Raw genomic sequence first — 17,431 nt, 5'->3', positions numbered from 1 at the left:
CTGTTCCCCAATTATAATAACTGGGTTAGAATGGACAAAAATTACATATCACAGAAGCATGGGTACTAGAATACTAGCCACTCCACCCCCACCCATTCTGTGGATTGGTAAAGAATACAGGGAAATGAGAACTGTGGTTCAAGGAAACCTCTGATGCTACCATGGGCAAGAAGGAAGAGTTAGTTCTCAGGGTTACTTTGCCCCTATGAAAAATGAGGAATGATTCTTTGCACATCCAAACTTGCAGCTTGGATATATGTTTAAATGAACCAATCCTCAGCAACTCGATGGTAACCAAGAGCAGGCAAACTCTTCACGGAACAAAACACAATTTATTGCAGCAATGAAGGCTCTCCACAGCATAAAAACATTAACGATAAAAATCCACAATACTTTTTTGCCTATCACGTATTGTGGATTTTTATCGTTAATGTTTTTGTGCTGTGGCAGCCTTCATTGCTGCAATAAATTGTGTTTTGTTCTGTGAAGAGTTTTGCCTGCTCTTGGTTACCATCGGGTTGCTGAGGATTGGTTTATTGGACTTAACAGCAACATTTTCTCTTTTTCTTGTTTTTTTGACTTTTTGAGGATGGATATGTTTAAATGAGGTGACTGCCAGCAACAGGGCTGTTTTTCTAGTAAGCAATTTGAGGGGTTTTGAGGCTGCTGGCTCAAGGGTTGCAGTGTTAGTTCTTCCAGTACACAAGTTAGGTCTGGGGGGCGTAGGCTCTCATTTTTGTGGCCTAATGTGTAAAGACCGCTTTTAGGAATTTCATCATATGGGCGTGAGTATATGCAAGAGGGAGCATGAGAAGGCAGGCAGGCAGAAAAGCAGAAGAAAGAATGCACTTGTACACTAGAATAAGACAGTCTCTCTTTGTACGAGAGGGAGAAGTATTCTAATACCTACTCCCAAGTTGTTTGGGTGGGTGGAATATCTTTAGTCTTGCACCAGATAGAAAACCTTCTCCATTTTGCCACATATGATTTTTCTGGTTCATAGGTTAGTACTAGGTGAGTTGCTCTTGAAGGCTATTTCAAGCCAAGCCAATTTCCCTTTTGGTGCAATAATTAACCTATCCCATTTGGTGTTAGACTGGCCTTACCCATCCCAAGGTTGATAATTATACATTACCCCTAGGGAGAACAACTGGGATCATACCATAGATAATTTCAGGAGACCCATGCATGTGATAAAGCATTTAGAAACTGCCCTGCCTATTAGTAGTACAGGGGAAAGTCCAGGGATACAATTTCTGCTTCCCATCCATATATCCAAGTTGTATTTGAATATGGATGGGAATGAGCTTTGTTTTATGTGGATGGAGAATTTGCTCCAGAGCAGTGGTGTCCTCTGCAATTTATACCTGTTCTTCCAACCCATTCTGTTGATGTTGCAGAAGATGTTTAGATCCCTAGGCAGAGCATTTATGATGCCACTTGACTTGATGTGCAGTAAATCCATCAGTACTAGGTCTGAGGATGTCTTCTATGCCAGACATGTCACCTCTTAGCAGTATTTAGGATACAAAAGTATAGTGACAGGGTTTTAAGTCAGTCTATGTAAGACATATTGTGTAGGCCTTCTATCCTTTTAGTAAGTTATATCTGTGAGCATTCCTGTTGATGCACTTGTCTGGAAAGATACATGACAAAGGGGGCATTATACTCAATTACTGGCCTAATGAGGGTTGAGTAAAGTGGGACAATAATATCCCTAGATCTAGACTCAATCCACTTGTTTATAAGCAGAACAATATAGAAGAACCTTATACGACAATGGACACATGTTGGTCATGTTATGTCACTGTCCACTCAAGTTCTCAAATCCAAACAAGTGGGTTAACTCTTAGGCATACACTGCCAATGTGATAGTTCCCTAGGGTAGATGACTGACTTCCCAAAGAATACAATAATGCATTTTTGGGATTTATGTTTCAGTCCACAGTTTTGGCACCAGTTATTTACTTGGGAGAGACCTTCCTGCAGGATGGCTAAGTCATTTGGGGATTTAATGCCGTAGTGTTTACAGTGGACCAAGCACAGACCCCTGGAGGACTCGACTGGTCACTTTCTGGAGGTAACTTCCACTATTCTGATTTCCTGTGTCCTACCTGTGAGCCAAGTTGGCAATCCAGTGGATGGCACAGAGGTTTATTCCAAGTTTATTAAGCTTTACTACTATGCCTGAGTGGGGGATTGTGTTAAAAGCACTGGCAAGATGGAGGTATGCAGTGTGTACCATTTTACCTTCATCCATTACTTTGCTGACCTGTTCAAAAAAGTTCACCAGGTCGAGTATGGCTGACATACCCCTTTGTTTTGGGGTAGGAGGTCCATGAAGAAGGAGGGCGTCACAATTCTCCCTTCACTGAGGATAGGACGAGGAAGACCAATACTGCCTAGATGAGTAAGAAAGCATCAGTATAATCCTTGGTCTGTTTGCCCTCACTTCTTGCAATACTCTGGGGATAGGGGATAAGGGATATGGGGCGGGGGAGACATGCAGTAACAGGCATGTCCATTTGAAGGAGAAGGCATCTGTTCTCCATGATCCTCACCGGGGAATCCTTGACCAGAACTTGATGATCTACCTGCTCTCTGGGAAAGTGAAAAGGTCACACCCGATTTGTGTCTTAAGATCCAGGAAAAGGTTTATGTCTGGGCACACCCCATTTCTGTCTTCAGATGTAGGAAAAGGACTATGTATGGCACACCCCATTTCTGTCTTCAGACTTAGGAAATGTTTATGTCTGGCACACCCCATTTCTGTCTTCAGATGTAGGAAAAGGACTATGTATGGCACACCCCATTTCTGTCTTCAGACTTAGGAAAAAGTTTATGTCTGGCACACCCCATTTGTGTCTTCAGATGTAGGAAAAGGACTATATATGGCACACCCCATTTCTGTCTTCAGATGTAGGAAAAGGACTATGTATGGCACACCCCATTTCTGTCTTCAGACTTAGGAAAAAGTTTATGTCTGGCACATCCCATTTGTGTCTTCAGATCCAGGAAAATGTCTATGTGTGGCAAACCCCATTTGTGCCTTCAAATCCAGGATAACTTCCCTCTTCAGCATCCATTAATTCATTGGGGTCTACTCAGACGGTCTGCCAGCAGGCTGTCTTGACTCGAGATGGGTGTGGCTATGGGAGTGAGACCTAATGGCTGAGATGGTAGCCAAAGTTCTATTGCTGATCTGCACTAATGGCAGGAATGAGCGTCTCTGTTTCTTTACATACCACATCACTGTAGTGTTGTCCATAGGTATAACGCTCCTGGTACAAGTCTTCCTTGGAAAGCTTTCAAGACCAAAATAACTATCATATCCTTTACAATGATATGCTGGGCTGCCTAGTGCATGTCACATGTCCCTTGGACTCCAAGTTGTCCTTGGTGAACTCCCCAAGCCATGCCTGAACTGTCTGTGGTTAGGGTTCAGGCAGTTTCAGAGAGCTGGATGGGGGCTCCCGCATTGGCTTTGATGCTCTCCTCTCACCAGAAAATCACTTTTTTTTCAAGAATGGTAGGAGGAAAACTGCCACTTGTGCGGGTGTTGGGACCAGCATTTTTTTAGGAACCAATGCAGTTTCCTCAAGTGCAACTTTGGCAATGGGACCCATTAGAATACAAAGAGCCACATACCACTTGATTCAAACAGAAATACCCTTGCAGTAATGGTCTGTTTGCTGCATAAACGCATAAGGTACTCTGAGAGGAACAATGCCTTGTCCCCTTGGTAGAAAGGCCATCTCTTGGACTGAGACTAGGCTTGTCCTCGGGAAACCCTGGTGTTGGGTGTCATTGTGAATTCTGGACATAAATTTTGAGGCCCCCCCCCTTCTGAAAGCAATTCATGGTGATTTGCATGGCTGACAGAAGATGTGCAGGAGATGTCGTCTGGATTAGGAAACTGTCTAAATATACACCCCCCCCCACTGGTCCTACAAAAAGCAATTATTTGTGCCAGATATCTGGTAAATACTTTTGGGTGCAGTAGATGAGCCAAATGGTAAGGCACAGAATTGGAAGTGCGACCCCCCCAAATGCCTAAAATCATAGGATCTCCTGTGTTCCTGAGGGATAGGACCATGAAGATAGGCACCCATCAAATCTACCGCCACTATCCAAGCTCCTGGGAAGATCAGGGGCAAGAGTTTTTGAATTGTTAACATTTTGAATTTTGGTACTACCAATAATTTGTTGAGTTTTGAAAAGGTCCATTATGCATCTCCAAATTCCTTCTTTTCTGCGAACTAATAAGAGGCATGAGTAGACTCCTGTGCTTTCTTCCACTGGAAGGATTGGTTGGATGGAGTCCTGTTGTAACAGATCCTCTAAGAAAGGTGGAATCAGTTTCCTTTTCAGTTTTGTAGGAGGTGGGAAAGCCTAGGAAGGGTGGGATTTTCCAACAATGCAGGGAGTAGCCCTTTCTGATAACTGGCAGTACCCATTTGTCCTGGGTGATATGCTCCAAACGTCTGAAGAAGGAGGAGAATCTCCCTGCAAGAAGGGTAGGGGATAGGGCCAGTGTGAGATATTGGATGTGTGTGTGTGTGGGGGGGGGGGGCTAAGCACAGTCACACCTGCTCTCTAGGAGGGCTGGGTCATTTGACACCCCCCCCCCAGATCAGGGATGCTGGTGAGTTTGCCACTTTCTTACTTACCTACCCCCCCTCCAGAGTATTTAGCTTTTTCCTGTTTAGGGAAAAGGGACAAGGCTTGCTTGAATAGTTTCTGTTGTATCTGTGAGTAATGGAAAAATAGAGATCCTTTACTGATTTAAATTTTTCCCCCTTCAGGTCCAGTCTCTCATACATCTTCTCAGCTTGGGCCCAAAGAGAAGCTCCTTGTCTTGTGGGGCATTAAAGAGTTCAGCTTTAACATGGTCTGACAGGGGTTGATTCCTCAGTCAGGTATGTCTCCTTGTGACTATCTCCATAGCAGCTGCTCTGCATAATGCATCCAACAACAGTCTACTTTGAAACGTCGACTTACGAAAATGTCGATGTTGAAAGCAGCGAGAGCTGCAATGATATGTTTAGAGACACATTGTCCAAGACTTCATGGACCAGAGGTATTGCCAAGGGTCTAGGAGTAGGGAGGCTCAAGAGCTTACTATAATCTGCTTGGGCCAGGGAGAATTCCCTCGACCCACAATTAAAGGATTCCTTCATTTTGTGAAGGGTGCCCTTGAAGGAGAAGTCCTCAGGAGGTGAAGCTGAGGGCAAAGTGTCATCTGAGTCACAATTTTAATACTGACAAGGGGAAATACGCTCTACACAGGCAAGTTACGTTTTTTTTTTTTTAACATCTTTATTAAAATTATCACTACAAACTGCGGTGGGGTGGTGCTGTGGTAGCATTGTTGCCTCACAGTAAGACGTTGTCCTGTTCGATTCTCAGCTACAGCGTCTTCTGTGTGGAGACATGCGTGAATGGGCGTACCTTCGTTGAAGGTTGTGCGTCAGGACCGGCAACTCGGCACGTAAAAATCTACTGCCAATCATTAGCGGACCGGAGTTCCGCTGTGGTGACCCCTAACTGGGAAAAGCCGAAAGACACAACATTAAAATTATCACTTAAAGGACCACTACATGCAAACGATAAAAAACATATTTTTTTTATCTTGCCATGATTTACCTCCCAAAGCTGCCTACAGCAAAATAAGTACTCATTCCTAATTTTATTTATTTTTACTCTTGTCTGCCCTCATGGGGGCAGACATCGTGATTCCTTTGGAAAGCTAAATCTGTCCCATAATGCACAGATTGTGAGAATAAATAGCCCTACTGTTTGTTGTCAGACTAGACTTCCATTCACTTAGAATGGAGCACCTGAAAAAAACTGCCAAGTTTGAGAGTTGAGAGTCTGCATCTCATGTGTCATTGGTATACACCGACTTTTACAATGCTGTTCCTACTGATGTACTACTGCACATTCTTTGAAAGTACTGGGTCACATCACAAGCTTGGGAGGTCATTGTTAAGAAACTGAGAACTGTTGTAAAACTTAGCATTAAATACCATAAGTTCAGGTTATGCTATAAGAAAACTATGGAAAGATAACCATGAGAGCAGTCAGAATGCATTACAAACTGAATATTTTACTGTGCACATTTTTTAAAGAAATGGATAGAGTGGCCTAAACTCTTGACTGATGTGTGTGCTTTTTCTTTTGTTTATATTACTAGGAAATGCTATTCAGAAGTGAAGAGACATATGAGGGAACAGTTTTAGTGGCACACCAGGCTATTTGTTTGATGTATAGTGTCATGCAAACAACTAAATAGTTGAATCTAGCCAAGCTGGAAATGTGAGACTCTAGCCCACTGAAGTAGGGAGATGGGAGAAGTAACCTTGCCAGAAATTGAAACTTGCAAAACTGCTCTTTGCGAACAATCTTTTTTATCTCAGTAATTTGTTGACACTTTTGCAAGCCTTTTTCAGAGAATGTGTAGTACATCAGTAGGAACAGCATTTGTAAAACTCAGTGCATACCAGTCAATAACACACGAGCTGCAGACTTTCAAACATGGCAGTTTTTTTCAGGTGTTCCATTCTAAGTGAATGGAAGTCTACTCTGACAACAAATGGTAGGGCTATTTATTCTCACAATCTGTGAATCATGGGACAGACTTAGCTTTCCAAAAGAATCACAATGTCTGCCCCCATGAAGGCAGACAAGAGTAAAAAAAAATAAAATTAGGAATGCGTACTTATTTTGCTGCAAACAGCTTTGAGAGGTGGAGTAAATCATAGCAAGATAAAAAATATGTTTTTTTTCATTGTTTGCCCATAGTGGTCCTTTAACAAATAGGCAAAACAAAAGTTATGTACTTACCATAACAATGCATCTGTGTTGTCTGTTTTTATCCTTCGTCAACCATTGGGTTATGGCTGTAACCTCAGATCTGACTTTAGACATTTCTCAGACTTTGGATCCGTAGCTCAAACTCCTCCCCTTACCCATAATCCTTTCCAAACCCCATATTACCCCAGATCGAGTTTGCCCCTGGATATCAATATATAAAAATCAGACCTGTAGATAGTTAGAAAACTCTAGAAACATCACAGCAACGGTATCAGGAAAAAGACCAAGAGTGTATACCTCCAGGTAATACCAGGAAACCATAGCAGTATCGTCAAGCAATGGAAGCGGGAATGGGAGGAGGGTAGGTTAAGGAAGAACGAAAATAGACAGCACAGATGCATTGCTATGGTGAGTACATAACTTTTGAAAATGATGTTGCCTTTTTTGTCCATTTCTCAACCACTGGGACACAGTCCCAAACTACTATAAACCCAGAATGGTCTCTTGGAAGGATACTCCAGACTATGGCAGAACCAAACACTGCCCTGTTCCTAGAAAGGATATGCAAGTTGTAATGAGCCATGAAGCACTGGACCAAGTAGCAGCATCACAAATGTCATCTACAGAAGTTATGGATAAGAAAGTAGAGGAAGCAGAAACTGACCTTGTGGAATGAGCCAGTAGTGGGTTTGGTATAATCAAATCTTTTTGCTTATGAACATAAAAAATTCAATCAGTGAGCCAATGTGCTAAAGTGACCTTAGACACAGACTGTCTCAATTTAGCATTTGAAAAGGAAACAACTGATCAGATTTTCTTAATGTTTTTGTTCTATGGAGAAAGGATCTCAGCTGACTGAGAACATTCAACAGACGGAGCATATATTCCCCTTTATTGGAGAATTTCAAAAAGAAAACTGGCAAACCAATGGACTGGTAAGGGCAAACTCTGAAACACTTTCATAATAAAGGAGGGGTTGTTGCGAAACGAAACCCCGTCTTTAAGAAAAATGATATCAGGCAACTGACAAGACAATGTCTGGAGTTCAGAAACTCATCTAGCGGATGTAATATTGGCTAGAAAAGATGGTCTTCCAAGACAAGTATTTCAAATCAATTTTTGTCACGGTTTCAAAAGGAAACCAAGTGAAGGCATGGTGAAGAACTGTTAAATCCCAAGGAGGACTGATAGACTTGACAGCAGGTCTATGTAAGAAAGTACTTTTGAGGAAAGCTTTGTATAGCCTGTGGGAAGCCAAAGATGAATTATCTTTACCTACGTGATAAATGGAAGTTAAGCCAACTGTATCTTGATTGTGGAGTAACTTGCTCTATTATGGAAAATGAAGTAAAAAAATCCGGTAACGCTGCAAACAAAGGATCCAGGTGTCTCTGACTGGCCCAAACAAAGAATCTTTTCTATTTGCTCTTTTACAGCTTCCTAGTGGAATCCTTTTATCATAGGAGGTTACTAGGCTATTGGCCCTAGGGCCTTTACAAGCCTAGCATTGTTATACCCTTGTTCCCTTATAGACAGAGATATTTAGTCTATATTTGCAACGCAAATCTAAGATCAGCATGCCCCTGTCCAAGAGGAACATAGGTGAAACCTTCGGGGTAAATTTACAGTTTCCCATCCAATTGTCCGAGTTGCGCTTAAATAGGGCTATTGAGGACCTCTGTTTTACGTGAACTGGGAGTTTGTTACAGAGAACTGGGAAGATGTAAGGATGCATAAAACCTGGGAAGAAAGCCTGGACTATCTAGCCTACATAGGAAGTGGAGAAACCATGTAGTTAACTTGAGGTCTTGGATATTCAGGTGAGGCAGTCTGGCTGGATGAGATAGCAGATATGGACAGGGATACAGAACTCAAGGAGGATATATTAGGTAAGACCAAAGGAAGGGGAATCACACTTGTCAAGGGAAGAATGGGGCAACGAGGATCACCTTACTCTTCCATTGACATGCTTTCTGTAGAAATTTGGATATGAAGGGAGTGGGAGGATAAAGATTAAAAGAGATCGGAGGGGCAATCATGAAACTCAGACACCCCCCCTTTTGGGGGGCATTAGGGAAAATACTTACTGCATTTGAAATTGTAGGCACAGGTGGAGAGATCATTGCCAGTGTCCACAGTAGCACTCTCATACAGAATCTTGCCAAGGGCAGAAGTGCTATCAAATTGAGAGGCTAAAGAACCAACCTGCCTGGTGAATGGAGAAACAAAAGATGTGCCGGCTGCCATTGTAATGTATATAGTTTGGATTGAGGGAGTCTTGCCACTTGAAAAACCATATCCAGATGAGCATCTATTAACTCCAAAACTCAAGTGGGGGAGAGATGAGACTTGTTGCAGTTGACTGTGATGCCCAGATGTAGATGTAGATGGAGTAGGGAGTCCTTGGTATACATCCTGGTATACATTAGTAGATGCCTGGTGGGACCAGTGAGGAGCCAGTTGTCGAGGTAAGGAAACACCTGGAATACCAACAATCTCTGATGAGTTGCAACCATTGCCATACACTAGGTGAACACCCAGGGACTGTGATGAGGCCAAAGGGCAGGGCACCGAACTGAAAGTGACTGGCCCCCAGCTAAAAGTGAAAGCATCTCCTGGACCATCTGTCTATTTTCATGTTATAGTACACATCCTGGAGATCTAGTGAGCACACTCAATCGTCCTTCTGCAAAAGAGGGAGAACGGACTGAACTGTGATCACTTCAAGTGCTTGACGAATTGGTACAAGTGGCTTAGGTCCAACAGTGGCCTGAGGTCCCAGTTTTCTTTGGCACCAAAAAGAATCTCAAGTAAGTTCTGAACCATTGCTGGTCCTGTGGGACCTCTTTGATGACTCTACTTGTTAGCAGCTTTTCAGTTTCCAAAGCTTCTTCCTTCCTCTGAGAGAGGTACAGCAGGAATTTTTTCTTGAATGTGTGTGTGTGTGTGTGTGTGTGTGTGTGTGTGTGTGTGTGTGTGTGTGTGTAATAGCCTCTGGTAATTATTTTCTGCACCCATGCCCAGGCTTCTGGTTGCAGACATAAGTCCCTATGACTGCCTCCACAATGCAGCAGTTGGGCAACCATTCAGGAACACTGAAAATGCTTCTCAGAAAAGGAACCTCTGAAGTCTTGGTTTCATGGGTCTCCTCTATCAAGTGGGTGATGTCTGCCATTAGAGTTCCCTCCTCTGCTGTGGGGTGATCCATCTCCATAGGAGCCCCTGGAAACCCCTTGAGAATTTCAGAAACATCTTTCTACCTCCTTTCTGGTTCTGTGAGAAGGTCCTCTGAGGGGCAGAAAAATGTATCTCTAGGGCAAACAGAGTTTTCCCATCTTACTCACTCCTGGAGGGGCTCTCTGTAACCTTGGGTCCAAATACAGTAGATCCATTAAAGTGTGCGTCGATGAATGACATCTTGAAGGGCTTCCCAAAGGGGCATCCAGGCATGCTTCTAATGGTACTGCCTGAACCTGCCACTCTCGAAACATCCTCCCATGTGGCTGATCTCCCATGCTATGAGGTGTTTCACAGGGATTGAAGGGTGGCCAGTTGCGAAGAGATTAAATTTTTATCCTCCACTGACATGGACCCTGAGAGGGGTTTGGAAAGTTCCCAAGTCAAATCCCTCTGGAACATTATAAAGTGTACCACGTAATTCAGTGACTACAGATCAAAGGTCACTGAAGCAAAAATTTGCTTCCCAAACCTGTCCAAACCCCTAGATTTCCTGTTAGGGGGCTGGACAGACAGGCTTCCCTCAGCAAGTTTTTTTTTTTTTGGTGTCTGCCGCAACCACCATGGCATCAAATGGGGGACCCCTGTTCCAGTGGGTATGGTCCTTGGGTGCAACTAGGTACTTATCTGGCATTCTAGGGAAGGTTCCGTCATATCTGGATCGTTCCAAGCACAATGTGAAATGAGATCCACCATATTGTCCACCTGGGGGACCACCCAGGATGTAGCACAGATGGTTCCAAAAGCCTCAAAAACACTTCCTCCTCAAAATGGGCTTCAGAAAATCAACCACCTTGTTGCCTCAGAAGCTTGAGAATTTTTCCTAATGAAACATCCTCAAGGGGCAACATAGGGGACCTTACCTTCATCAAAGTCAATGTCTTCTGTCAAAGATTCCTGCAGGGAATCAATGGGTCTCCTCTTGCACTTACACTTCCAGGGGGCTTCCACGAGGGGATGGTCTAAGGAAGACCCAGGAGTGTGTGGGAAGTCCTGCATGAGGACTGTCTCAAGGCTTGAACAGACTTGGGTGCCCCGATGGAACAGAATGAGTAGACTCAGGACACAGGATAGACAGTTGTGGAGGGAGGGGACCCAAGGTGGCAAAGATAACACCAAAGCTGTGAGAGGAAGGGATGGCTCTGAAAGCCTCAGAGTCGAGCATCTACTCTCAAAGCCATTGCCAAAGGTATAGCTCCGAGATACCACTAGCTCCGACAAGGTTAATACCAGCTGGATCAGATAAAACAGACTCTGTGAAGGTCAAGTTTCCAAAATGACACTGACAATCCCAGGAATCTAAGATATGACGCCTCCACCAAGCCGAGGGGTAGATCAGAGTAGGAGCAACTAAAGGTGCTTGGGATAGTCTGAAACTCACAGGTCCAATGGGAGACAGAGATGGGAGTACTCCTAAGTCTGGGTCCTGAGAAATTTTCTCATCACTCTGTCCACATCTGCTTCAGACAGGCTCCTAGTATACCTGAAGTATGAGGTGGTGGATGGCGGTCTAGAAACTCTACTTGGTGTTTCTTGTAGAAATGGAGAGTGTAGCCTTGATGAAATCAGCTACAGAGAAAATCTTTTGCCTTCTGGGACGAGACTTTGCAGAAGAGTGTGTCAGATCCAAAGAAGTGGTTGGATCCAAGGCCTTCGGAATTTTGGCAGGCAGAGCTGAAGCTGGAGCAGAGTGAGAAGAGTGGTCTGGGGAATGCTTCCTTGGCTCTCTAGGACTCTTCTTTGGCCTTTTTCCTATTCTCCCCTTGAGATTTTTCTGCTGGATTCTTTGCAGAGGGGGAAGCTCCAGATAATGAAGAGGAAGATGGCAGTAAACCTCCAAGTACCAGCTTATTCTTATGCTCAACCAGAGCTCTGCGACTTGAAGCCCAAACAAATTTCACATTCAACCTCAATATGCACAGCCATAAGGCAATGCACACACTCTTGAGTGGGCATCAGAGTTAGATACCATACATCCACATGAAGAGCACGTTTTAGATCTAGTGGGTTTGTTCAACATAGAGTACCAAAGTCAAAAAAAAAAAAGGCAATAATACCAATTATGGCATTCTGAAAAATCCCCAAATGTGAGATAAGGAAATATCAATGTTAATCAGATTACTAGTTAACTAGTACAGAAAAAAGAAAATAGGGGTAATGGAAAAGGCATGAGGCCTAGAAGTAAACAAAAACACCAACAACTACAGGTACAGTATAGAAAAATATACCCATCTTCTTTTTTTTAACAGGAGAGACAGGAACAAGAAAAACTCAAAGACTAGTAAAAAAGGAACCAATAATCCAAAATGACAGTCACTCATCTTCCTACAGCTTGCACGACATCAACCATGTCTAATTACTGGAAACTGCAAACGAGATCTGGAGTAAAGTGGAGTTTGAAAGGGTTACAGGTAGGAGGAGGAGCTTGAGCTACAAATCCAAAGTCTGAGAAGTGGCCAAGGTGGGATACGTAACCCAATGTTTGAGGAACGAATGAAAAAGACATAATCAGTTCATATACTTTATACATCACATATCGTTTCTTTCTAATTATCACTGGTCCATCATTACACAAATTGTTGAAATCCTGCCTTCCCTTAAACATCAATCCTCTTCCTCTTTAACATTATTCTGCATGCAATGCTCCCAAAAATTACAGTTACTTCTATGTAACTTGCTCCCTCCCATTTCAAAAAATCTCTCTTCCAGTTCTTTTATACCATTCAGTAATTCAAACAGAGTTGGTTTACACTTTGATTTCCATTTTCTAGTAATTGCTTTTTGGCAGCCATACTATGTCTTGGCAATTCAGATCCTGTGTCCCATCGCAAAAAAAACAAAAACAAAATCATATCCTTAGTTACACCCACTTACTAACCCAATATTTACAACACTGAGATGACAAGTTCTGGATTTATCAGGTACAGAATAATATCATCTGCAAATACAGCCAGCTTTTCTTGATTACCATACCAATTACATTCTTGCATTTCTGAGCACCTTATTTTCTTTGCTAATAGCTAAATGTAAAGCAAATAAAAGGGAAAGAGGCCACTCCTGCCTGATTCCTCTGTTCAAATGCAACTTATCAAAAAGGAACCCTCCCACTTTAATTCTTGCCTCCGATCCTTCATCCATCCTTCTAATTATCCTTATTATTATATCAAGGAATGCAAATGCTTACACTGCCCTACTCATAAAACTCCAGTTTACTCTGCTGAATGCTTTCTCTGCATCAAGACACACCAACAACAGCGGTATTTACTTACATTCTGCTTCCCTCTGGATCATCACTGTTCTAGTAATGTTGATACATGTTTGCCTCTCCTGTGCAAATCCAAATCAATCTGTATCTACCAATCTTGGTGACACTTTTGCCATTCATTTACTTAGTGTAGGCATAAACAAGTTATAATCATGGTTTAAAACTGATAGTGGTCTGTACGAAGCTGGGTCTGATTGGTCTTTACTGTCCTTACGTAATACAGCCACAAGAGCTTTCTTCCAAGATATTGGTGTTCCCCCCTTTTAAATACTGTTAAACAAAATCTTCCAGATCTTTAGCACATTCTATCTCTTAAATTCCAAACTTCCACAGGAATACGATCTGTTCCTGCAGACTTTCCTGTAGATTGATTATACATCATTTTTACCTCATCCCCTATCTTAAGTGTTAATTACTGAGCCTCATTTACTTCAGAAATACCTTTAGCATTACTACAACTTTACTATCTACGACTAATACCATTTATAGTAACATCAGCAATGGCCAAATAACTCCTGGAGTATTTGTAGAAATGACTACGGATTTGAAACAGTAAACCATATTCTGTTTATCACCAAATTAAAACAATTAACTTTGGACAGAATACTATCACCTGGTTCCAAAGCTACCAGGAGTGACCTCAAGTCACCTCAAGCAATAGGTGGAGTTCCTTGAGGCTTTGTCTTAAGGCCTTACTCTTCTCCCTGTTCATTAAGGACCTAACTGAAGGCATACCCAAATTACATCTTATTTTATATGTAAATGACATCCCCTTGTTAGAATCCAGCAGGTGCCAACCCACCCTACAAACTCAACTACAACAATCATTTTCTCAACTTTGTAACTTGGCTGTAAGTAAACTGCTGATAAACCACAAAAAATTTCACATCTCCACACAAGTTATTCCAACTTAATGGCCTAACAATTACTGATGATCAAAATAATATTATTCCAGTAGTGTCAGGGTATAAATATTAAGGAATTACCCTTGACCTCACATTCAGTTTCTTAGCCCACAATGACATTACAAATAAAGTACTCTCACAGTTACGTACTATGCTATAGAATTGCACATGTGCTCTCACTCGCGGCAAAAATGGCAATTGCCAAAAGTGTCCTCCTTCCTAAACCGGAATACAGTTTATCACTTCTTATCTTCCATTCCAGCTATAATACCAAAATACTACAAACTACTGATAATAAAATCTGCAGGCCTGCACTTCCAGAAAGCCCTCAGACTCACCACTGTAACCTCCTACAAAGCTTAAAGTGGCTACCAGTAACACAAAGATCAACCTATTTCCTTCAAGCTTTTCTGTATAAAATACTAAATGAAGGCTACAACCCACCATTGAGAAGAATTCTCTTCATTAGGGAGCATATATGCTCAAAAAGAACCTTGTTGTATAATGCAATCCTATTTAACAGACCACCATTTAAAACAGTTACTGGTGAATGGGCTTTCTTCAGACTAGTCCCCACTGTACGGAATAAAATTTTATTTGAAATTAGGACAGTAAACTTTCTTATGGAATTCAAAAAGACCCTTTCTGAATACTTACATAATGAAGTCAGTTGTAAATGTTGCAGGGATAATAGCTAGCCAAACTCCCCTTCTTACTTCTGTTCTTAGTGATCCTCTAAGAATACTGCACTCATCGAATGTATATAATTGAAGTCTTTTAATTTTAACCTCAAATGAACATATAATCATCTTCTACTCAAATTCTTCCTAAACTTCTAATGTTAAAAGTGTACATTATGTAAACACGTTTGTTTTTAATATTTTAATGCGTTAGTCACTGAAAGTACTTGTTTTCTTATTAATAGCTCTCACTGTTGTACATTACGCATTTACTTATTTGTATATAACATCTTTTAATATTGTACTTCAATTTATTTCTCACACTGTAAAACATCTACTTAACTGGAATCTTTCTGGGTCATGGCTGAAAAGGGACTTTGGATCATCCCACCTACCCAGTTAACAAATGGTTAAGTAAGTAAATAAATAAATGAATAAGCTTGTGCCAACCTGAATAGTTCTTATGGTGAGACCTGGGATGAGGAAGCAGGGGATCAACCTACCTCCCATTGTGGGTTGGGTATTTTGGGCTTGGGAGTGGATGACAAAGCCTCTGGTAACAGGCAGGTGGCCTTAACTTCGATATGGTTCCTACGTAACTCCTCCTGAATAATTATCAAAGAGTACTGCTCTTACCCTCAATTACCATAAACCTAGCACTGGAAGCTGGCTTTGGACCAAACCAATAGTGTCCAGTGGTGGAATGTTTAGATTGGGCTGTAGTCATGGTAGGTTCTAGAAAGGACAAGCCAGCAAACTAAAGGCATAACAGGCAGACCAGGGGATTGCAATGGCACCTCTCCTCAGTTGATGATCTACAAACAAGGACTCAGAGATGTCTTCACCCTCCCACACATCCTTCTGCTTTGGTAAATGTCTTTTTGCTTTTTTCAGGATGATGGCCTGGGAAATGCTGGATGCCATAGCTTATAAAGGATGCACCCTTCCTGATATTAAATGCTGTTGGAGAGATTCTGCCTTGCACTTAATTTCTTGTTGCTAAATCTAGCACAAAGAAGGACAGTTTGTCACACTGTACTGAGCCCTAAAACAACCAATAAGAGTGGTAGCCTTTGTGGGGAATTTGTTTCCAAATAAGTATTCACTTATTTTTCAAAACAATAACATTACACAACCACATATTATGAACGCAAAGAATGGTGCCAAACTGTATATTTAGATGAATCCTCTGGTATTTCAAGATGACCAACAGATTGAAGAAGCTCACAAGCAGTCTTGCGCACTGGACAAACATGGCAATTAGGAACAGAAGATGCTGCCAGCCAAAATACCTTTAAAGCATTAACATCCTGTCGCCAGACTGCAGGGATGTCTGCCAGCTGAGGGATGGTGCAAGACTTTGGTATTCAAGTTGGTCATGGTCTTCATCATGGCATGAAGTTCCCAAAATATAGTACTGCATAACCGACTATAATGACCATGCTATATTCTGACTTAACTCGTATCTCATTAGGCCCATCACTGAATACAATGCAACTAAAACAAGTACCACACTAAGTACCTAAACTAGCTCGACAGACCCTCAACAATTCAACCAAAAAGAGTTTGGATTTCAGCATCTTTAGTTATGTTTAGAGATTAGAAGCCCTGTCCCTCTACTCTGTGTCATACAGCCTCCTAATGGATGATCTCTATTTAATCTGTATGAATGACTCACACTCTTTGAACTCCTTCACCTAAACTGAAGCAATTGTAAACACCTGTTTTAGAGGCCCAAGCTTGTACTACCACATTAACAAAACTGGGTGGTGAGATGAATACCTAACTCAATGCATCCATCATTTCTGGAATAGGCTGCCCTCACCTATCAAGTAATGTATTTCCCTAGCAATTTTTAAGTCTAGATGATTAGATGGGTGAACAGAAATTTTCTCTGCATTCAGGTGGAGAAAGTTTCCCACCAGCACTGGTTGATGTAGCTGAGCTTCTTGATGGTCCCCTTTGGCTGTATGCTTAGTAAGAATCTAAGAAGTTATAAAGGACTAAATGTCTCCTGCTACCATTAATCAAATAATTCAGTGCCATCCACTTGGCTTTCTCATAAATTCCTTTAGTTTCTCTAATGTAAAAGTACCAATTTAGCCCAGCAGGACCTGCCATTAAATACCAACCATCCATCCACAACCCCTTTTCCCATTTTTGCACATGGGGTTGGGGTGTCATTACAACAGTGACAATCTTCTACAGCCAAGGTTCATACATCGGTTGTCTGGTCCTGTCATGGTGGCAATAAACACCATTAGCCACTTAACTAATACTGCGGATGTGAGGTAATGGCCTGTTCCATGAAGTAAGAAATGTAGGTTTTGGAACTTATGGAGAGAAAACATTTTTCAATAAGTGAAGTATCATGTCATATTTACATCCAGTGTTAGTCTATGCTGTAAACATATTTATAATACGAGATCATTAGAAGCATATCTCTAAGTTATGTACCAAACGATGCATAACTGATGCATACCATAACCTGCACCAATAATCAGAAATCCTCATAATTTCTGTTTCAA

At 41.8% G+C, this 17,431-nt stretch overlaps 1 protein-coding gene across 2 annotated transcripts in view; it reads right to left on the bottom strand.

Annotated features, from left to right (window-relative positions):
• LOC122816466 overlaps positions 1 to 17,431 on the bottom strand; it is a 332,177-nt gene that overhangs the window by 16,962 nt on the left and 297,784 nt on the right. The gene's annotated exons all lie outside the window — the stretch shown is intronic.

This window comes from Protopterus annectens, chromosome 12.part0 (genome assembly GCF_019279795.1).
Source record: "Protopterus annectens isolate FY-2018-M chromosome 12.part0, PAN1.0, whole genome shotgun sequence".
NCBI classification, from domain to species: domain Eukaryota; kingdom Metazoa; phylum Chordata; order Ceratodontiformes; family Protopteridae; genus Protopterus; species Protopterus annectens.
Note: the sequence above shows the minus strand (reverse complement) of the source record. Positions and strands in the feature narration are given on the sequence as shown.